This window comes from Lissotriton vulgaris, chromosome 1_2 (assembly GCF_964263255.1).
Source record: "Lissotriton vulgaris chromosome 1_2, aLisVul1.2, whole genome shotgun sequence".
Lineage (NCBI taxonomy): Eukaryota > Metazoa > Chordata > Amphibia > Caudata > Salamandridae > Lissotriton > Lissotriton vulgaris.
The window spans coordinates 347,288,869-347,306,116 of NC_141686.1; the positions used below are offsets into that span (position 1 = coordinate 347,288,869).

The 17,248-nt window shown below is 52.2% G+C and overlaps 1 protein-coding gene across 1 annotated transcript in view; it reads left to right on the forward strand.

The window, feature by feature from the left end:
* Positions 1-17,248, forward strand: part of LOC147736749 (uncharacterized) — a 190,148-nt gene that overhangs the window by 89,117 nt on the left and 83,783 nt on the right. The gene's annotated exons all lie outside the window — the stretch shown is intronic.

Genomic DNA, 17,248 nt, shown 5'->3' on the forward strand with positions numbered 1-17,248 from the left:
CCAGCGCTCCTCCATCCCAGGCCCAGCTCTCCTCCATCCCGGGCCCAGCTCTGTCCGATTCCAGGGCCAGCTCTCCCCGATACCAGGCCAAGCTCTCCCCGATCCCAGGCCCAGCTCTCCCCAATCCCAGGCCCAGCTCTCCCCGATCCCAAGCCCAGCGCTCCCAGGCCCAGCTCTCCTCGATTCCAGGCCCAGCTCTCCCCGATACCAGGCCAAGCTCTTCCTGATCCCAGGCCCAGCTCTTCCCGATCCCAAGCCCAGCGCTCCTCGATCCCAAGCCCAGCGCTCCTCGATCCCAGGCCCAGCGCTCCTCCATCCCAGGCCCAGCTCTCCTCCATCCCGGGCCCAGCTCTGTCCGATTCCAGGGCCAGCTCTCCCCGATACCAGGCCAAGCTCTCCCCGATCCCAGGCCCAGCTCTCCCCAATCCCAGGCCCAGCTCTCCCCGATCCCAAGCCCAGCGCTCCCAGGCCCAGCTCTCCTCGATTCCAGGCCCAGCTCTCCCCGATACCAGGCCAAGCTCTTCCTGATCCCAGGCCCAGCTCTTCCCGATCCCAAGCCCAGCGCTCCTCGATCCCAAGCCCAGCGCTCCTCGATCCCAGGCCCAGCGCTCCTCCATCCCAGGCCCAGCCCTCTCTGATCCCAGGCCCAGCCCTCTCTGATCCCAGGCCCAGCCCTCCCGATCCCAGTCCCAGCCCTCCCGATCCCAGTCCCAGCCCTCTCTGATCCCAGGCCCAGCCCTCTCTGATCCCAGGCCCAGCTCTCTCTGATCCCAGGCCCAGCTCTCTCTGATCCCAGGCCCAGCTCTCTCTGATCCCAGGTCCAGCTCTCTCTGATCCCAGGCCCAGCTCTCTCCGATCACAGACCCAGCTCTCCCGTTGCTGCTGTGGTTCTCTTGTTCTTGTCTCCTTGCTTTTCCAACGTTTTTTGAGTGCTTTCTTGTGGTGATCTTGCAAGAATGGTGCTGGGGCAGGCACACACATACACAGACACACACATACGCAGGCACACACACATGCACGCAGGCACACACATACACACAAATGCACACAGAGACACACACATATGCATGCACACACATACGCCCACAGGCACACACATACATACACACACACACACACAAATGCATGCAGGCACACACATACACACACACACACACACACGCATGCAGGCAAACACAGACAGACACACACACACATACGCACATACACACACACATGTACTCATGCACGCGCACACACACAGACACACATACGCGCACACAAACACACAGACATACGCACGCACACGCAGGCACACACATACACACACATGCACACATACACAGACACACACACATACACACACTCACATGCGCATGCAGGCAAACACACAAACACATGCACACAGGCACACACATAAAAACACGCACGCATGCAGGCACACACATACACACACACACTCACACTCACACACACAGACACACACTTACTCACACACATACACACGCACTCACACACACACAGACATAGGCACATACACTCACACACACATGCACTCATGCATGCACACACACAGAGCCACTTGCACGCCCAAAGCGACTCTCAAAGTCGCCACTTCAAGCATTGGCGTCCTCTGCTTCCCGCAGCCTCAAACATCACTGCCACAAGATCAGTAACATGTTATCTTTTAACACATTATCCATGAGCAATAGTGCGCTCTATCTGATGCGATGTATACAGTTACAAATTCTTCATAAGTCAACTGCCAAGATGTTAGAATTGGGGGTCTCAGGTTGGCACAGGTGTGTACTTGTGACAAGCAGGGACCCTCTCCTCTATTCAGGGCAAGGGACTTACTCTTAAAAAAAAAACCCTGCTCACCCTCTGGGCAGTGTGGGGCGAGCAGACCAGGCTAAACTTCAGAGCGTTATGGGTTGAGCATTTATGACCACTTACAGTAATTCAATGAGACACCACAAATGGACACCAGTCTAGTTTTTATCAAAAATAGGCATTTTTTTATATATCAGAAATGACTTAGCACAAGACCCATATAACGTTTTAAATCCGGCCACAATACTTTTTAGGATTCAAGAGTTCTTTAAAAAATGCTTAATTCTTGGGTTCGGTGTGCTACGTGCTGCGTTGGGACAGAGTCTTAAAAGGCAATACAACAAGGTTACGGACTCTCTGGTCCGAGGCGTACACCTGTAGGGGTGCGAGTCGGTTACAGTACCTTGAGGATCATATCTTTTGACATGAGGGATGCGTGTGCAGGTGAAGGCGGTCCCTTGGCGTATCGGCGGCTTCCCAAAGTGAGTCCGGCTTGTACAGGCGTCGTGGTGTGAGGCGTAGGAGCGGGACTCCGAGGGGCGATGCGGACGGTCGGGGCCTCCAGGCGTTCACGGTGCGGTGCGTTAATCCTTGTTAAGCCTTCCAGCGGGGATGCCGGGGTGAGGGGCGCAGCGCGGCACCAGGCTGCCAGTACGAGGCGCCTGGTGCGGTGCTGCCGGGGGCCTGATGAGCGCGGTGCACAGCGGCCAGTACGCTGCGAGCGCACGGGCCGTACTTCAGTCATGCGGTGCGCTCCTAGTCCCGAGCCAGGGGCAGGAGTGTGGGTCAAACAGTGAGGCTCGAAGAGGGAGGGGGGAGGAAGCGAGCTGCAGGCGGCCCTTGGGGAACGGTGCGAGCGGCCCTTGGGGAACGGTGCGAGCTACGGCTCGAGTTGAGAAGCGGAGCCACACGGGGCGGGGGCGGCCAGGCACGCACTTCAGAGCGGGCAAGAGTACGGGTCGCACAAAGATCGCGACTCCCACGACAGGCAGACCGTGGCAATATCCAGCAGGCTGGGAAGGCAGAAGGAGTCCAATATTCCTGGGACTCGTTCAGGGGGCAAGCTCACACACAAGCCCTTGGAGATTGTTTAAAGAGGCACAAGTAGATAAATGTTCCTTCAATCTTTTCCTCTCTTCTCGCAGCAAGGCACCCACCACAGGCCAGTCTCCCTGGTCAGAGACAGTATTCTTCCTTTTAGCTTTTCTAGGTCCTTCTTGTCAGGCAGAGGTTCTTCTTGCTTCAAACAGCATCTGATTTCTTTGGAGCAGGGCTCCCATCTTTATACTGAAAATCCTTTGTTCTTTCAGGCCAGGGGTCCTGTGCCTAGTTCAGTCCAGTTTCTGAGCACTTTGTTGACATGCTGCAGGCTTCTTCTTTCAGGGAGCAGGGCAGAGACATCAGACGCCCGCAGTAGGTAGAGCCAGCATTGTGGTGGCAGAGCACAGCCCTATTCAGAGTCAATGGGCACTCCTCCCACCCATCCTGGTGTAATCTTTCTATTCACCACCTGGCTGCCCAGCCTGTATCCTGGAATTCGCCAGCCCTGTCACTCCCAGAAACCAGACAGCAGATACACATAAGAGCAGAGGCGGGCTGAAATGGTTAGGCAAGCAAATACTAACTTTCTAAAAGTGGTATTTGCAAACACAGAACATTAAAATAAACTTTGCTAAAAGATGTATTTTATTATTCTGAGTTCAGGCATACCAAACTCGAATTTCTACCAGGTTCCCTGAGCCTGCTAGGATTATAGAGTGTAATAATTCCAGCAGCCCATTCTGGCCTATGAGAACAGGTAGCCTTACAATAGTGAAAAACGAAAATGGCTGTAATTCACTATTAGGACATGCCACACACATCAGGGCTTGTCCTACCTCAAGCTTACAATGCACCCTGCCCTTGGGCCTACCATAGGGGTGACTCACATGAAGTAAAGGGAAGGTTTAGGGGCTGGTGTCAAGAATTCCTGTCATGCGAGGGGAGGAAAACGGTAACCAGCGAAAACGTACTACATCTCCCAGGATGCTTAGCGGTTGAGAGGTTATGTAAACAGGAGAGCTGTTACATAACTCAAGGAAAACACGCCCTTATGTAAACAGGAGAGCTGTTACATAAGTCAAGGAAAACACGCCCTTATGTAAACAGGAGAGCTGTTACATAACTCAAGGAAAACACGCCCTTATGTAAACAGGAGAGCTGTTGCATAACTCAAGGAAAACACGCCCTATAAAGGATATTGTGTTTACACCAACGTACCTGCTTCGTGAAGAGCAGTGTTCCGGAGTGGTGCTCCAGTAAGGCAAGAACGGAGGTAGGTCGAGTCGTTACTCCCTGGGCCGTGTCTTGCCCCATCGTCACCTGTGAAGGACCCGGAAGCTCTACCGGTCAACCATTGAGCTTCGCTTTTTGACGCATCTCGGTTCAGTCTTCTTGCTTTTGATTGGGGTATCGGTGACGCATCACCAGGAGGTGACTCCGCGTCCCGGTGCAGTCTGAGGAAGAGGTTGAGCGGCTGCTCCCTTCAGGTAGAGACCCCGGCTGGGTGTTTCCCTGACTCCTCGATTCTCCCCAACACTCTTCGTGCCCCGCACAGCCTACCGATTGGCATTGTCGGCCATTTCATTTCTGCCCTCTGTTGGCATACGCCGGGATCGGCGTATATGCAGAGGACGGTTAGGACCATCCGTGCTGTGGGCTGGTAACGTACTTAGCCTGGAGGATTCCAGTGACTATAACTTTTGTTTACTCTTTGTATTATTTTTGCCTTCATTAAAATAACTAACCCTTCACAAGTGGTTGCGTCCTCATTATCGTGTCTGTTAAACGATCCTGAGACGTTCAGGGCGTTGCAAAATATCCAACCTTAATAACACTAACTGTCTCCCGGTCGATAACAGACATGGCAACACTTGATGATGTGCTGGCTGCTTTAGCGACCGTGCAAGTTGAATTGGCTGCCTCTAGGCAAGAAACAGCCGATGTAAAAGCCAGACTGGATGCTATCCAATTGGACCCGCTCACGCCCAGCACCTCCCTCACGAACCAGACCCCTTCGGTAGTAGTGGAAATGCCGGTAGCCATCCCCTTGGCAACACCAGAGAGGTACAGTGGGGATCCTAACACAGTGCAGGTATTCCTCACACAAGTGGCGCTACATTTATCGTGCAAACCAAAGGCGTTCCCCACGAGTCAGGCTCGTGTGGCTTTCCTTATTTCCTATTTGGCTGGAAACGCGGCACAATGGGCCGTACCTCTGGTGAGCAGGGACGACCCCATCTTATGTGATTGGGGTGCTTTTCGCGAGGAATTCCTGAAGGTATTCGACAGAAGGGCTGACTCGTACACGGCGGACCGTGAAATGCTTGAGTTGAGACAGGGATCCAACGACCTGGTGCAGTATCTCAACGCGTTCCGAAGGCTGGTTGTGGAAACCAAGTGCCCCGATCCGGATCTCCCCTACGTGGTGGAAGCGGACGCATCGGATGTGGCGCTGGGGGCTATCTTGTCCCAACGCAACCACGACACAGGGGTGCTTCATCCCGTTGCGTACATGTCCCGCGAACTCAACGCGCCGAACGCAACTACCATATTGCGGAGAAGGAGCTTCTCGCAATCAAGGACGCCTTCACCGAATGGAGGCATTGGTTGATGGGGGCAAGACATGTGGTATCGGTGTACACGGACCATCGGAACCTACAGTTCATGACGGCCACAAGACACCTTTCTCCCAGGCAGCTGCGGTGGATGATCTTCTTTGCGGGGTTCAACTTCCGCATCACATATCGGCCGGGGACGGAAAACCGGAAGGCGGACGCCCTGTCCCGTCAATCTGCAGTTAAGGAACCATTGCCTGCGACCGAGCATTCCATCATTTCCCCGACGATGGTATTGGGGGTTATCCAACCGGATACTTTCCTGAGGGGAATAAAGAGAGGGATCAGGTCATTCGCATGGCGGAGGTGGCTCCTCAGTCACAGAGAATGGCGCTGAAGGACGGGATACCCCTGAAGGGCAGGTGCCTATTGATACCCACGCCTAGGCTAAGGAAACAAGCATTCATCTGGTGCCATGACTCTCCATGCGCAGGTCATTTGGGCTTTGAAAAAACGGTGGCTAGCATGGGACGGCATTTCTGGTGGCCAACCATGAGAGTGGATGTCAGGAGGTGGGGACAGGAGTGTCCTACGTGTGCTACCATGAAGGCCGACCATAGCCGAACCCAAGGGCTCTTACATCAACTTCCAACCCCGGATAGACCATGGGATAGCATATCACTGGACTTCGTGGTGGGCCTACCGGTAGACCAGGGGATGACGGCAATACTGGTGGTGGTGGATTACTTGACGAAAATGGGGCACTTCATCCCCTGCAAGAGAGTCCCTACGGCCGGGGAATTGGCGTCACTACTCCTAAAGAATGTGGTACGACTGCATAGATTACCTGGGGTGATCGTGTCGGACCGGGGGTCGCAGTTTACTGCGCAATTCTGGAAGACTTGGTGCACTTCGCTGCATGTTAAGACCGCCCTCTCCACCAGCTACCACCCTCAAACGGACGGCCAAACCGAGCGCCTGAACCAAACGCTCAAACAGTATCTGCGATGTTTTGTGGACCAGGGCGGGGAAGAATGGGTCGACTTGCTATGGGTTGCAGAGATAGCCTACAACAACGCCACTCACAGCTCCACACAGTCATCTCCGTTCTATAGCAACTATGGCCAACATCCCAGGTTCTTGCCATTTCTACATCCGTTCAGAGAGGACAGGATTCCCGCCACAGCGGACAGGGTGGCACACATAAAAGACACGTTGATGCGCTCAAGGGCTGTCCTAATAGAGGCCAAGAGAAGATACAAGGCTGTGGCAGACAGGAAGAGAAGGCCCGGGCCACTGTACCGCACTGGAGACTACGTCTGGATATCCACAAGAAACATGAGGTTTCGAAAGAACAGTGTGTTCCATCCCAAGTACATGGGCCCCTATCGAATTACCAAGTGTATGGGTCCCGTGAACGTGAAGGTGTGCTTGCCCCAGTCATTGCGGATACACCCTGTCTTTCATGTATCATTGCTCAAACCAGCACCCTCCAAGCCGTCTGGGACACCTAGGCCGGTATGCGTGGAGTCGGAGGTGGAGTATGAAGTGTCGGGCATACGGGCGTCCAAATGGCGCAGGGGGAAGCTGTGGTACCTGGTTGCGTGGAAAGGCTATGGCCCGGAGGAGCAATCATGGGAACCGGCTGAAGGGGTTCATGCTCCGCGCTTGGTCTCCTTGTTCCATCGGCGTTTTCCTGCCAGCGCTGGCCCCGTGGGGAGCCGCTGAGAGGGAGGATGTACTGTCAAGAATTCCTGTCATGCGAGGGGAGGAAAACGGTAACCAGTGAAAACGGACTACATCTCCCAGGATGCTTAGCGGTTGAGAGGTTATGTAAACAGGAGAGCTGTTACATAAGTCAAGGAAAACACGCCCTTATGTAAACAGGAGAGCTGTTACATAACTCAAGGAAAACACGCCCTTATGTAAACAGGAGAGCTGTTACATAAGTCAAGGAAAACACGCCCTTATGTAAACAGGAGAGCTGTTACATAACTCAAGGAAAACACGCCCTTATGTAAACAGGAGAGCTGTTGCATAACTCAAGGAAAACACGCCCTATAAAGGGAGGAACCCGGAGGTACAACGCTGTCGGATATTGTGTTTACACCGACGTACCTGCTTCGTGAAGAGCAGTGTTCCGGAGTGGTGCTCCAGTAAGGCAAGAACGGAGGTAGGTCGAGTCGTTACTCCCTGGGCCGTGTCTTGCCCCATCGTCACCTGTGAAGGACCCGGAAGCTCTACCGGTCAACCATTGAGCTTCGCTTTTTGACTCGGCTGAGTCAAAGCGCTGTGGCGCTTTTGCTGGTTGGAGTCGTAACTCCCAGCCCGACCAGAGATACAGGGACTGCCAGCTGTAACGCACACCAGGAGGTGTTTGCCGCGTTACAGACTCGGAAGTCCACAGGATCGATCGAGCGGCTGCTCTCGGTTCAGTCTTCTTGCTTTTGATTGGGGTATCGGTGACGCATCACCAGGAGGTGACTCCGCGTCCCGGTGCAGTCTGAGGAAGAGGTTGAGCGGCTGCTCCCTTCAGGTAGAGACCCCGGCTGGGTGTTTCCCTGACTCCTCGATTCTCCCCAACACTCTTCGTGCCCCGCACAGCCTACCGATTGGCATTGTCGGCCATTTCATGTCTGCCCTCTGTTGGCATACGCCGGGATCGGCGTATATGCAGAGGACGGTTAGGACCATCCGTGCTGTGGGCTGGTAACGTACTTAGCCTGGAGGATTCCAGTGACTATAACTTTTGTTTACTCTTTGTATTATTTTTGCCTTCATTAAAATAACTAACCCTTCACAAGTGGTTGCGTCCTCATTATCGTGTCTGTTAAACGATCCTGAGACGTTCAGGGCGTTACAGCTGGCAAGTGTGTGCACTTGCCCAGCCAACATGACAGTACCAGACTGCATGCAGGTTCTTCAATGGCAGACCTTAGACACATTTTACAAGGCTGCTTCTGTGGGTGGCACAACCAGTGCTGCAGGCCCACTAGCAGTATTTGGATTTACAAGCCCTGGCACTCCTGGTGCACTTTACTGGGGTTTGACAGTAAACCAATTAAGCCAATCATGGAAACCAATCACATATACCCTTTATACAGGGAGCACTTGCACTGTGGCACTGATTGGCAGTGGCACAGTGCTCTGAGCAGCTAACACCAGCAAAACATATGAGGCACAGCAGCAAAAAGTGGAAGTGAGACTCACGCCAAGGTGCCAGGTCTAACACAAGACATAAAATTCCGCGCTGCACTATGCATGCATCTACCATACAGAGGACAACATTTCTACAGCTTCTTGGAGCCCATCTTGCCTTTCACGTCGAAAACCTGATGGACCTGGTGCCCTAGGCAGCGAAGGGTCTCCTGGGCCTGGTGCCCTCAGTATAGAAGGGTCTCCTGCTGGTGCCCCCAGTAGAGAAGAGTATCCTGGGCCTGGTGCACTCAGTAGAGAAGTGTTAGAAATGGGATCCCCGGCTGGCCAGGGCTTGCGCCAAAGTCAGTCAGAGACCATCACTCCTAAGTCAGGCCAAGGGAGTTACACGCCAAGATAACCCCTGCTCACCCTCTAGGTAACGTGGCGCGAGCAGCAAGGCTAAACTTGGAGGCGATATGAGTTAAGTATTTGAGCACGCACCCCAGCAACAACACCCAAGGCCCACCACAAAGGAAACTCCACACAAGGTTATATATAAAAATAGCCTTTGTATTACACCAAAACACATTAGATGAAACACACACTTTACAATGTGCCACTGGCACGGGCAGAATTTACAGGGGATTATATACATGGGACAGGGCCATATGGACCACTGTCAGGAATCAGCACTTTTAGAAATTAGCACTAGGTAGAATTAGCACTTAGAACATAGAATAATATTCTCAAAGTCGCCACTTCAAGCATTGGCGTCCTCTGCTTCCCGCAGCCTCAAACATCACTGCCACAAGAGCAGTAACATGTTATCTTTTAACACATTATCCATGAGCAATAGTGCGCTCTATCTGATGCGATGTATACAGTTACAAAATCTTCATAAGTCAACTGCCTAGATGTTAGAATTGGGGGTCTCGGGTTGGCACAGGTGTGTACTTGTGACAAGCAGGGACCCTCTCCTCTATTCAGGGCAAGGGACTTACTCTTAAAAAAAAAACCCTGCTCACCCTCTAGGCAGTGTGGCGCGAGCAGACCATGCTAAACTTCAGAGCGTTATGGGTTGAGCATTTATGACCACTTACAGTAATTCAATGAGACACCACAAATGGACACCAGTCTAGTTTTTATCAAAAATAGGCATTTTTTTATATATCAGAAATGACTTCGCACAAGACCCATATTACGTTTTAAATCAGGCCACAATACTTTTTAGGATTCAAGAGTTCTTTAAAAAATGCTTAATTGTTGGGTTCGGTGTGGTACGTGCTGCGTTGGGACAGAGTCTTAAAAGGCAATACAACAAGGTTACGGACTCTCTGGTCCGAGGCGTACACCTGTAGGGGTGCGAGTCGGTTACAGTACCTTGAGGATCATATCTTTTGACATGAGGGATGCGTGTGCAGGTGAAGGCGGTCCCTTGGCGTATCGGCGGCTTCCAAAAGTGAGTCCGGCTTGTACAGGCGTCGTGGTGTGAGGCGAAGGAGCGGGACTCCGAGGGGCGATGCGGGCGGTCGGGGCCTCCAGGCGTTCACGGTGCGGTGCGTTAATCCTTGTTAAGCCTTCCAGCGGGGATGCCGGGGTGAGGTGCGCAGCGTGGCACCAGGCTGCCAGTACGAGGCGCCTGGTGCGGGGATGCCGGGGGCCTGATGAGCGCGGTGCACAGCGGCCAGTACGCTGCGAGCGTACGGGCCGTACTTCAGTCGTGCGGTGCGCTCCTAGTCCCGAGCCAGGGGCAGGAGTGTGGGTCAAACAGTGAGGCTCGAAGAGGGAGGGGGAGGAAGTGAGGTGCGGGCGGCCCTTGGGGAACGGTGCGAGCGGCCCTTGGGGAACGGTGCGAGCTACGGCTCGAGTTGAGAAGCGGAGCCACACGGGGCGGGGCGGCCAGGCACGCACTTCAGAGCGGGCAAGAGTACGGGTCGCACAAAGATCGCGACTCCCACGACAGGCAGACCTTGGCAATATAAGACAGAGTCTTAAAAGGCAATACAACAAGGTTACGGACTTGCTCTTTAAAAAAAAAAACCCTGCTCACCCTCTAGGCAGTGTGGCGCGAGCAGACCAGGCTAAACTTCAGAGCGTTATGGGTTGAGCATTTATGACCACTTACAGTAATTCAATGAGACACCACAAATGGACACCAGTCTAGTTTTTATCAAAAATAGGCACTTTAGCACATAACCAGTAACTACTGGTAACCAGGACCTCACTAGCACCACCTGTACTAGGAGAAAAACCACCTAAGTATCACGATACCTGTAGGGGTGTAAACATATAACACATGATGCATAACATACATTTAGAGGTGTAAGGAACAAGGCACATTATGCATCAACAACACATTCAGAGGTGCAGGCTAAGTAATTGCGCATAAACTCACAAGTCACCACCTGTGACTGTCCATAGGCCAACTGGCCTTGTTGGGGCTCAGGACGCCCGGTGTTCAAAGTTAGGGGGCCTAAACATGGCAGCTGCCCACAAAGTGCTGGGCAGCTGTGAAGTTGGCGGGGCAAAACACACTTGGGAGCCTCGCAGGCTCGGTGCCCCAGGACAAAGATGTGCCCCCCTAGAGCCTCTCTGGGCTCTCAAAGCAAAGGTGCAGCCTCACTGGGCTGTGGGGTCCCTCACGGGGGACCCAGGAACACTTGGCGCGCCTAGAGCCTCTCTCAGGGCTCTAGGCACAAATTGGGGCGTGGAGTCCCTCACGGGGGACTCTGCATCAGGAGGAAATGCCCCCAGAGCCTTGTGGCTCTACACAAACTATAGCGCTTCGTTGGAGTCCCTCACGGGGGACTCTGCACTTAAAGGAAACTGCCCCCAGACTGGTGGAGCCTCGACAGGCTCAAAAACGATCTAGATGCCCCAGGAGCCTCTCCGGGCTCGACAGACAATGCGGCCGTTATGGTGGAGTCCCCCCACTGGGGACTCTGAACTTAGAATTGCCCCCAGGAGCCTTGTGAAGTCACGGAGTCCCCACCAGCCCTCTTCACTTACCGGGCGGTTTGTGGGGTGCTCCGGTCCTTTCTTCTGGGCGGCGGCTGTCAGGGGAGAGCTCCCGCTCCTCGGGACTCTCCTGGGCGTCAGGGCTCCCTCCTCGGGGGAGCCTCACTGCGGGACAGCGCTTCCTCTCTGTCTCGGCCTCCACGTCAAGTCCCGGGCCGGCAGCCAATCCCAGCGCGGCCCGGGAATGACGTCACAGGGGTGTCCCGCAGTCCCGCCCCCGGCCTGCCTGACTTCCTGGTCGCGGGCCGGGCGGCGGTGATGCAGGAAGGAGTTTGCTTGTCCCGAGCTGCGACGGTGAAACACGGGGCAATGCCGGGTGGGCACCGGCCTCCAATTAAATTAAGAAGCGAGGTGGCACTCGCAAATTCAAATAAAGGGGCACAGCCCAAAAAAGGCAATAACAGCCACAGGTGCGGCGTGGGCAGCCGCGAACCGGCGGCAACACGCAGGGCGGCCCCTGCTTTCCCCACGCAAAATGCGGGGCGGGGAAGCGCGATCGGCAAACGAACAGGCAAATGCCGGGTGGGCACCGGCCTCCAGCAGACCACGCGCTCCCAAGCGCCAGGGGCATCAATAAAGCGCTCTCAGCGCTAGGAACAGGGTCACAGCGCTCCCAAGCGCTACAAGGGGAAAGTAAAGCGCTCCCAGCGCTATAAGCAAAAGAAAGCGCTCTCAAGCGCTAGGGGGCACTCAGTTCAGCAACAAAGTCCTTGTAGGCAGGCAGGGGGGCAAGGTTGGGCCCAGAGCCAGCACACTGGGTCTCCAGGCAGGGAGACACTCCAAGTGGCGGTCCTCTGGCCCAGCAACAGCAGCAGCCCCCTCAGGATCCTGGAAGAGAACAACTTCTGTGGGGACACAGCCCCATTTTTATACACTAAATCCTTTGTCTGTAGGTGCAGGGTGGGGGAGAAACCAGTTGCAGCTGGTTCTTGAGTACTCTGTTTACCTCAACTACCCTCTCTATTCACTGGCAGGGCTTGGGTCATCAGTCGCACCACAGGGGGCGGAGCCAGCATTGTGTAGGGAAAAGCCCAGCCCCATTCAGGACACAGGTACACTCCTCCCCAGCCATCAGCATGCTAATCTCCCACTCACCACCGGGGCAGACCCATCCAGGCTCCTGGAGCCAGGCTCACCAGCCAGCTCCAGCCAATCACACGCCAGGCATATTTTACATTAATATGTCAACTCCTAGAAGTGGCATTTGTACACAAGACACAGTCATGCCACATAAACCATTGCGAAGCATTCACTCTCACGAGTTTGCACATACCAAATTCGAACATGCACACCTCACGCATCAGGAACTACCAGGGACACATACATTCCCCATGCATTCCTATGGGAGGGCAGGCCTATCTCATCACATGCACTCAGAGTGCGCACGCACTTTCCACTGGGACACAGTGAAAGTGCGCAGAACCCAAAAATCACCATCACCAGGTCACCATTACAAGCAAAAAGTCTAGGGGTGAACCTGCCAGAAGGGCCAAGTCCAACAGAAGGGTCTCCTGGGCCGGGTGCCCTCAGCAGAGAAGGGTCCCCTGCTGGTGCCCTCAGCAGTATTGTGCACAGTATTGTGGATTTTTGTCGCTTGTGGTCTTGTGGTAAATCTATATAAAGAATTCTTATTTTTAATATACAACTGTGGGGTGTTCATCTGTAGTGTTGTCACTGGATTACTGTATGTGTTCACAAATGCTTTACACACTGCCTCTGAGATAAGCCTGTTTGCTCGTGCCAGTCTACCAAAGGGGTGAGGAGGGGTTATTTTAGTAGTGTACCTCCTTACCCTGACTAGAGGCAAGGGTCCCTATTTGTCACAAGTACCTACCTGTGCCAACTAGAGACCCCCAAAGCTAACACTGTGCCTCTGTTAGAATGTTATTAGCATCGGCCCAGGTTTCTAGCCTTCCCACCATGATTCTTCCCATCACTTTGAAAGTTGAGTCGAGAAGGAATATTGGACAGTAGCAATTTGCCTTCACTCTATCCCCCTTTTTGAAAATGGGTACGATAATGTTTTCTGCCCAGGATGCAGGCAGTACTCCTCCTAAAGTAGCATTAAAAACAATTTATAAGATTGTTGTCCAGAAATCAATATGTTTAAAAACGTCAATAGGTACCCCATCCGGTCCGGCGGCCTTCCCATTGGTGCCTTTTTTGCGAGGCTGTTTTAATTTGCTCTGGCGCTGTTGGGGCTAGATTTACAGGCTCAACTAGTATATTATCATCATTGTTGCAATTAGAGGCTTTAACAGCGCCAGGATTAAAAATACGTTCAAAACGTATTTTCCAATCTTTTGGAGGAACGACAATATCGATTCTCACCGCTGTGTTCTCTTTAAAAAATGGGTCTTCTATAGTCTTCCAGAATAAGGTTGCATCTCTTGTCTCGCCAGCCTGAACTAATTTTTCGCCGGCCTCCTTATGGATTTCAATTTTCCTTTGCTTCAAAATGTTTTTATAGCCTTTCCTCAGGGGCTTATTCTGACACTATCCCCAGGTTTATGTTTCAGGGCACATTTTAATTCCCTGTTTAACGTAGAACAATCTTGGTTAAACCATCTGGGATTATGGTCCCGGGCCTTTTTCCTTTTTTGAGATATAAGGTCACCTGCAATTTAGTTTGTAATATTACCGAAAGCACTTATAATTCCACATCTATAGAGGAGCTATCCAGACAGATATTTATATTGTTTCGTTTTTTCCTTGTAAGGCTGTCCATAAAGGTTGTTGGATTCGCGCCGGTCCATATTATTGAAACTCCATTATTACCCTGGGTTTCTATGTTTATATCTGCAGCCTTCCCCCATCTTGACAAGTCAGGCTAAGCTTCAGAGTCGGAATTAACGGGTGATGGTCGCTAAGCAGATCTGCACTAATTCAAAGATTTTCTACCAAACCCCTGCAGTTAGCTGACACCATGAAGTGGCCAATGTTAGAGGATGACCGGACACGTACGTAGCGTAGCATAGCAAACTCTCCATCGCCGCTGTCCACTTCCATTATGCTAGGTTATAGTTATGGATTGTATTATTAATTGCCTCCCCATAATAGCCGTGTGGAAAGTGCGGAATTCGTTCACCAAAGCGGCCACAATAGCCTCATGATTCCCCCCCAAAATATCAGGTCTCACAATTAAAACCGCCCAAATGAGTATTTACTCCCCTCCCGCGGCATTTATGAAACACTCCAGATCTACTTCTAATGACTGAATCCCCCCAGATCTTGTGCCATCAAAATATTATTATACAAATGTATTATAAGTAAAGGATGTTTCCCCTTCAAATAAAGATATGAATGCTGATAATACTGTGACAGAATATTGGCTTCCCTTAAAATTAGAGGTGAAGTTACGGAAATTAAAACCGATAAACCTCCTTTTGCTCTCCCCAGCATCCCCAGAGAGGCCAGCATTAGTACAGATAGCTTGAAAGCCATTAATAAAAAAGGGCTCAGTATGCCATGTTTCCTGAAGCAAAATGAATACACACCCCTCAATCGCTTTTAGCTATGCGTCGTTATTGAGCTTATTTTTGGTTCCAGCCACGTTCCATGACATGATATGTAAGGATTCTTTAGTTTGTGCACTTATTTCAACTTCCAGCAATTTACAGCTAGGGATATTGGCCAGATTATTAGTAGATACCTCACGCAAGTCCTCCCTATGAACTAGAACACAGTTACAGTGCATTCCGGACTACTTTCTAATATAATACCCACTTCCTCCCTCTGGCAATCAATATCACTGCACCTTCTCAACGGTTCATATCTATTGTTAGTAAGAACAGTTTGATTTCAATTACAAATATGAGGTCTACCTACTTTATTTACTGTGTTCAGGCCTATAGAAAAAGCCTAATGGAACACCAGTTATGTGATCATTTTGACTAAAGTTAGGCAATGTAGTATTATTCAGAAATCCTTCCATCAAATTCCCTACCAGATCCCTGCTACGAAAGTTCACTACAACGTAATGCCCCTGACACGTTTTCCTAGAGCTACCTACCCAATTTACTCTCCTTAGCTTTATAATATTTTGTTGTAACACATTAACGCCGAAGTTAGTTTTTACAGCTATTCAATGAACCACTTGATTTTTCAATGTCTCACAAGATTCACAGCTTTTATCAGCTAATCTGGGAACATGTTTCAATACAATGACGTATGGGGTCGCCTGGGAGGGGGGTTGGGGAGTTGTAATGGCTCTTCTATGTTACAAACATGCACAGCCCTAGTCAGTCTATCTGCTGATTAGATTTTACCAGTCCTAAGGAGGTCGCTTTATTATCCTTAATAAGCATTGGTGCTTCGGTGGGTTGTAACTTCTGTCTGACCCTTGAGGGTGGTACAACAGGAGTCATTCTTTGTTTCGGTTCGCCAGCAGGGGTGGTGGTGTCTAGGCCTTCATCTGGCCGTGTAACTGAATTATTGTTAATAATAGTCTTGCTCAAATATTTTGTAGAAATAATTTCAGAGACCAGGTCAGTCAGAAAAGTCTGTATTTAGTTCAGACATCAATCGTCGCTCTATATTGTCCAATTTGCCATGTAGCTTTTTAAAAATCGTTTCAATATTTTGTGACCCTAGTATTTTACTTGTTGGATTATTATCCCCCTTTATCACTCCATGTTGGAAAGGGGATCTTAGGGCTGGCCGAGCGAGGTCGAGAGGCCTCCTGGCGAGGTTCCTCTCCTAGGATCGTACTGACGAGCAATCACCCCCCTACAGATGGACACCACACAAAGATAGGTTCTCAATGTCTTTATCAATACTTTTAGGCAGGTTATCGTACGATACAGGGATAACTGGATCCAGGGATCCTTTCAAGATTAGTCTCTGAGGGAAGGGGGTAGCGGGACAGTCTTGATACCAGCCTGGTACAAGGATACCCTGCGCTCAGCTCTCAATCCTCAAGCTGGGGGTTCTTAGGTATGGGCCACGGCAACGCCAGCAGGGCTCCAGAGATGGTTTCACGATGATGGGCCGCAGCAGCACCAGCAGGGCTCCAAGATGGTTTCACGATGATGGGCCGCAGCAGCGCCAGCAGGGCTCCAAAGATGTCCGGACCCTCGCACTTGGAGGTCGGAGGGGCCGGGATGTTCGTGTCCACACACCCAGCAGGGGGGTGGAGCCAGCACCCAGGGAGGCTGGGGGCGATTGAAACCAGGCGTCGGGGGACGGTTGGAGGACCATCGAAACTCTTTCCCCCATTGATCCATCAAGTGGTCTCTTTACCCCCTGGTTGGATCATGGTGCCTCGATGTCGGGGCTTCGCTGGATCTGCGGCTGGGGTCGGGCCGAGGCCACGAGGCCTGGTCGTGGAGGGCCCAAGATGGAGTCTGGGTTTGAGATGGTGGTCCGGGATAGGGTTCGGACCAGTGAGGGTGTGGAGGAGAGGCTGCCGAGTTCCAACGGGGGAGAGCTGGGGGCTGCCCGGAGGGGCAGCTCTCGTGGAGGGTGGATGGTGCTGCTCTCGGCCGGGGAACAGGGGTCGAGGTAGTCCGGGACCCGCCATGCGCGAGGAGTGGGACCACCGTTGAGGCCGGGTCCAACACACGTCTCCCCCAGCTGAAGGCAGGGAGAGTGACCCATCTTCTTGGGTGTTCTCCTCGCCGAGGCGGAAGAAGCCGGACAGGCCGTCTGCATTGGCGTGGTCGTTGCCTGGGCGATGCTCCACA